The 6,447-nt window shown below is 44.3% G+C and overlaps 1 protein-coding gene across 1 annotated transcript in view; it reads right to left on the minus strand.

Moving 5' to 3' along the window:
* LOC129294867 (cytochrome c biogenesis CcmF C-terminal-like mitochondrial protein) overlaps nucleotides 1-216 on the minus strand; it is a 2,968-nt gene extending 2,752 nt beyond the window's left edge. Inside the window, 1 exon segment of the mRNA XM_054933356.1 lies at nucleotides 1-216. This exon segment is cut by the window's left edge and continues 1,297 nt beyond it. The gene's annotated coding sequence lies outside the window, so the exon portion shown is untranslated.
* Nucleotides 217-6,447: the final 6,231 nt, after the last annotated feature.

The following is a 6,447-nucleotide window of genomic DNA, read 5'->3' on the forward strand; positions in this document are numbered from 1 at the left end:
CCTTAGTCGTAGGTGCTCGTTCTATTCTAAGTCATTCCACGCTAAAACCTCTAATCCACTCTTTCACCAGCTAATCCATAAGGAAGTTGACTTTGCCAACCCTACCTTCTTCTTTTTCTTTCTCTAGCTCGGACTAGCAGGTTGGCTTAATCTAAACTTACTTACTATATATATATGAAATAAAATCCCCAGGGAATTAAGGGAATGACTTTTCATCTAACCTTGCTTACTCTAGCCTTTGAACTTCCCTGACCCTTTAGAATATCCCCTTGGACTGAAGCTTACTTGATTAGTTGCTTAGCTGGCTTGCTTCTCCTAGCACCAGGGTAAATCCTAAAAGGCATGGGAAAAAGAAAGATGCACAGTGACAGCCCAGGTCAAGGATATACCCGAGCCCCTCTTGAGAACACTCACTGAGTACCGAATAGAAAAGACTTGTAAATCATTCGACACACATGTGTTAAGCATATAGCCAATAGCTTCTTAGCGATTAGTTACTGCCTATAAGCCCTCTGACTTAGATAGATGCAAGGGAAGAAAGAAGATCAAAGTAAGGACGCTAAGAATAATGATACCTATTACAAGTTAAAAGCCTGACTAAATGAAGGATAGATCTAACAGGCAATCAGAGTTTTATTTACCAGACTAGACTCAGTCAGGCATTTACCTAGCTATCTAAATAAAGGAATAATTCAACTACAAAGATAGCTTCTTTTCGAGACTTATTACAGCACTTATGACTCATGAGTATAGCTGGAAGCCTCACTGCCGATCGCCTGTTTCCCTATCTTCCTAAAGAAAGGTTTTTGGTAACAAAGGTATAATAATAATAGATAAATCAACATTCGCATAGAATCGAGTATCGAGTTTGCCCACCAACTTGAACATCCACTGAGACAGGACCAACCATCCAAAACTACTGCTTTCTAGTCTTCTCCACCTAAAAAGGTTGTTGGTGTCTGCTCATAGCTTCTTGTTCCTCAATCTAATTGATCGTATATATCACTCCGATCACCTATCAGTACCAGGCTTGGCATTCTCAGGTGGCTTCGCCGCGGGTACCACACCGGTTGTTTACGGCTTTTTCCATTGAGTGAGCGTCTTCGAGTTCGACCTAGTTACTCTCTCTCGGCTTTTCGAATGAAAACTCAAAGCCATAGCGAACTTTTTCAGGGCTGGGCGAATCTGGCGCTTATAGAGTACAGCGGCACCACGCGAAAAAAAAAAGTTAAACAAGGCGAAGGGAGAATGGCATATCAAACTGAAACAACGGGTAATCCAGATAAGTCCCTTTGGAGGAAGAGCAACGCTGGGAGGGAGAACTGGAATGCGGTATCTAATTTGATAGTTTGATCGAGGACAGTACACCTTTTTTATTTAAAAGATTTTCCTTATTATGGTGGTGGAGGATATAGAGTGCTGGCAAGGCTGGATCACAAGCGATCTCGGCATTTTGACCGTATCCTCGCTATGTATACTAAAGTCCGTGGTTCAAGTGATTATCCATTTGAATTATGGCTTGGTCGAGTGAGCTTTCGCTTGGAAAGTCCAGGATACGCTAGACTAGACGCTTTCTTTTTAGCTGACTTTAGCGCTTCGCTTGCTAACTCTGCTTTCAGTGGAATAAAAAAGATCACTACTATACTTACTGAAAGTGGCATTTATATAAAAGCTCTTATTTCAATCTCCAGGAGGGATGATACGCTTCCGATCGATCTGTCTTCCCCATGTTGTTACTGGCCCTTCTTCTTCTCCCATTTTTTGAGGCGAATGAGGTTGCCTTTTTTTATTCACCTACCTTTCGAGTCAGTCGAAAAATAACAGCAGCTTTAACAAATGATATTCCTCCCCGGTAGAAGACTCAACCTTCAATCAATGTCCGTCCCCTGCCCACACTCACCTCAACCTCACAGGTAGCCTACCCAACGGCTCCACAGAAGGAAGACCAACTTCTATTGATTGAATCCCCCACACGCTATGTGTGGATAGAATACGCCCGACTTGAGCAGTTGCTAAGAGAATGTATAAAATAAAGATCAACACCGATCATATGACACAAAAAGCTTCGCTACATTAACGGCTTTTGGATCGAATTCCCACTTTCCAGATATATCTTTGACTTCGTACCAGGGATCAAACTCTAACTCGATTCTTTGGTGACATGAAGCAGTGGCATTCGGCCTTGCCATTGAGTAAGCGCTTGAAGTCAGCTCTTTGCATTGAAAGATCCGGTCTAAGCTAGGCTGCAAGATAGGCTAGAGTCATAGTTCAAACCACTTCTTTCTATTAATTAATAATAATAAGGTCAGGAGAGATCACTTCTGCTTAAGGGAAGTTTGAATATAGATCCCCTCAAACCCTGAAGTGCAAAGAGCACGTTGTGGCAAGGTTTCTCATTGAGAATGGATCATCCCTGAATGTGATGCCAAGGTCAACATTGGCCAAACTTCCGGTGGATACGTCACACATGAGACCTAGTCCAATTAGACTACGGGCTTTTGATGGAAGACGCAGAGAGGTGATCGGGTATATTGAGATAGAAATTTGTCCCTACACTTTTGACATACTATTCCAGTATCGATGCCCTGCCCAAGAGGAGGTGAATACCGGCTGACTTGGACAAGCGTACGATCAGAGTGAGGACGCTACCTTCTTTATCTTCCTTCGCGTGGAGCAACCACTCCCTTCCTAGGGTAGGGGGTTGCCATGGATTGATAAATATGTCAGGCCGAAGGGGAGGAAAGACTGAATTCCGCATTCAAAATGAGAGGAGTATAAGGGTGTGGCTTATGAACTCATTCCTATGTATACCCCGATTCCGAAAGGGAGGCAGCTCAATGTTAACTATAAGTCATGGATTGCCCCACGTGAATATGATGCCCTGAATGAAAAGGGAGGCTAACCCGTTCACTTGGGGGGAACGCAGGCCTAGAACCAGCACAAGACGACTCCACCATTTCTAGCATTCCTAGTTTCAGTCAAGCGCCGGGTACTTTTGTTGAAGATATAATATAGCTTTCCAAGCGGACTGAAGAAGACCCGCCTATTGTATTGGTTGAGTCGGAGACACTTTCACTAAGTAAGGCGGCTAGCTAATCCACGGAGAGTAAGGAGGAGGGGTTAAGAACCGAAGGTTGAGACCGCGCGGGGAGCTAGAATGTATCTATTGGTTAGGCCGTGATAGCCTCTCTTTTCCATATAGTTTGGGCTGCCCTGACCTCCTTTTTAGTTTTAGTAAGGTAGCCAAAAGTCCGGGATCGGAATCAGAACCAACAGCTGCGCCTTCCATTTTGTAAGCTCCGATCACATAAACCTCGTCCCATTAAAAGGTGTATCTACCTTGTGGTTTTTGATGGAAAGGGGCGAAGGAGAGATATCTCTCACTTTCCAATCCGCGGAGGCTGATGAGGGTACGACCAAGTAGTCCCGACTCTTGTAATTCGGTATATGAATTCTCATACCTTCACTCTGGGATCGGGAACAGAAAGACAGTTACTTGTTGTAGTTGCACGCTCGTCCCCTCAAGAGATGCCCGCCCAAACTGAACTACTTACTTCACTTGCGAATAATAAACTACTGAACACCAATCCACGATTACTAAAGATCGCTAAAGAGAAAATGTTAACTTGACTTGATTTGCATTATTTCTTTTACGCTTTCATCAGCTTAGGTCCCCTCCTTTGTGGTCAAGCAGGATAAGAAACTCAATAAGACTCTGAATTTGAGCTGTCCTCGGATGTACACCTGCTTGTGGCACCTCGGAATTACAGACTTACTACGGTAAGAGACCTGGACCCGGCGTTCGTTGGAGTCGTGGAAGCTCAGCTCGTCCTATTCTTAGTATTCCTAATCTTTAAATCCCTATACTAGAAAGTAGCTCGATCCTCCTAAGCTAGGGGAGAGGGTCTTTAGCCCACATACACCTCCCTATATAGAGAATAGAAGTCTTTAATAGGGCTACAAGGGAGAGTGTGGTCAAGGGGCAGTGGATGGCTAGGGCAGCCCTGGGAATTGAACTGAAACAGAGAATCCTTACTCTATAAAGTAAACAACCTATACCTTACTGGTTTAAAGAAACTACTTGCTTACTATCCCTGACCTTCGACCTTATCTGTGGCAATCAACGAGTGAAGCCGATTAAAGACCATGGGATAATCTAAGTCCTTTTATCTCGCGTTATGGGGCATTAAAGGTCTTATCACTTTCCCTCTTAGAAGGGCTAAGGGTAGGCACCTTATTCAAAAGGTAGAGATTCATCTTTTCAAATGGCCAGTGGAAGAATGCCCTGTTGGACTTTCAGAATAGAGTAGGAGGGATGAATTGGACAAAGCAAATGCCTTTTTGTTCACATGGGATTGATGCCCGGAGAAAGGATTGTAGAAAAGATTGGACAGCAAGGCTATAAGGAAGGGACTGAATCAACTAGTGGGACATGCCCATAACAATAGGGCTAGTCAGGCAGGTTCTTTATCAGAGAATGGGCTCTTATGGAATGCCTGATTGCATTTGCACATGATTCGTAATAAACAGCCTTTCAGCGCAGAGTTGATTAGCAATCACTTCTCTGCTCACTTTTGTATACGACTTCCGGGTTTGATGGACCGACGGAGCGGTATTCCGACAAGCTTTCCGTCTTGCCATTCCATTTCCAGCAAGTTATTACTTTCTACTGATTAAGACATTGATGATTATGCAAAAGAGACCATATCAATACGACGAGGAATAGCTCATTAGATCCATTTCACTTCGAACTCAAAGTCTTAACTGGCAATCAAACTTAATATCTTTTACAATCAGCTTTGCTACATAACAAAATCCGTGAATGCCCTAAAGTAGAAGGTTGATTGATGCTCATTGGGAATAAAGATGTTCCATTTAGAAAAGCACGCAAAACATGTAAAAAATCCTAAACTTGGTGTCCACATCTAGAACAGCTGCTAGACTCTGAGAAATTCCTCTCCCAACGGTTTGAGATACTAAGCCAAGGTCAGACGGGTGGTCTACCCTGACAAGGTCTACTGCGGCTCAACTCCGTGGTGATCTATGAATTATTTATAGTAAGATGGGTTCCTGCTTTTGGAATGGATGTCGGAAAGGAACGAGAAGTACGTGGGGTCACGTAGTTAGCCCCGAGAGTCCATCCCTCGGAGACGGAAGTAATTGCCCGGCTCAACTAGACTAATTTGCCATCCTGCGTCAGCTCCAACTGACTGAACGAAGAAGGCAGGAACTCGAGTTTGTTTGATGAATGCTATCTTGGGGTCACCTTCTTCTCTTACTCGCAGGTAGGTAGGTGCGCAATTCATTATTACACTTTCACTCATCTCGTGATCTGGCAAGCAGTGGAATTCTATTTGACGCTATCACTAAGCTAATGTGAGACCCTTGGACTTTGCATGTGAGGAGAAAGAAAGAATCATGCGCAACAGGCTTCCGCCAGACAATTTGACCGCTCACTACTTGGGCTATTCATTACCGAGCTACTCTACATATTGGTAGGGCTATAACCCTTGATTAGAAATCCCCTCTTCTTCATCGGGTCAGGCTGAAAAGGCCTCGTTCTTCCTTCCTTCCTGAAAAAAGGAGTGTCCTAGTCTGCCCTTGGGGTGCCTCAGCTGCTTTGTATGATTCATATGAAGCAATCGGATGCGGATTATTCTGCTTCTACGGGGGATTCAGATGTGGATTCTGAGGCTAATGCTGCTTCATACCTTACCCGGTTCGTTGGAACCACTTCGTTCGAATCCACGGAACTACGAAGCTAGTCCGATCTGGGAAGGAGCAAAGAGCCCACTTCCTACAATAGCTATCTTTTTTTGTTTCGCAAAGTTCTCATTTGGCACTGCCTACCTATGGTCATGGCAGCTTAACGGCCAATCTCTGGTCATTACAGCTCGCATACTCGTGTCTAAACTCTCCGAGTCTGGCAACACTACATTCTCGGTAGACCACCATGATGATGCCTCATCAAAGACAAGATGTGGCGAGACGTTTGCTTTATTGGTGGTGGGATCAACACATCTCCACCCCTTTTTCTTTCTGCCCATTGTACCCAGTAAAGATAGACCGTATCGCCTTCTTTTCCAACTTTGTGCCCGACCAGTTGAGGCTTAATCCCCCAAACTGCGCCTTTGGTGTCACATCGGGAAAACTTTTTTTAAGGGTTTCTCGTCAGTCAAAGAGGTAAAGAGGTCGACCCTGCACAAGTCAAGGCCATCCTTGAAATGCTACCTCCACGAACCGAGAAAGAAATTCGGGGATTTTTCGGTAGCGTGCAATACATTAGCCGCTTCATATCTCAATTAACCTTCACTTGCGAGCCTATAACAAGCTTCTAAAGAAAAATGACGCAGGAAAATGGGATGAAGCCTGCCAAAATGCTTTTGAGAGCATAAAGGCTACTCTACTGAACCATCTGTGTCAACCGACCCCCCAGACGAAGAGGCG

The sequence above is a fragment of the Prosopis cineraria genome, unplaced genomic scaffold (assembly GCF_029017545.1).
Source record: "Prosopis cineraria cultivar Desert tree isolate PC_DT_omini unplaced genomic scaffold, ASM2901754v1 PC16, whole genome shotgun sequence".
NCBI classification, from domain to species: Eukaryota; Viridiplantae; Streptophyta; class Magnoliopsida; order Fabales; family Fabaceae; genus Prosopis; species Prosopis cineraria.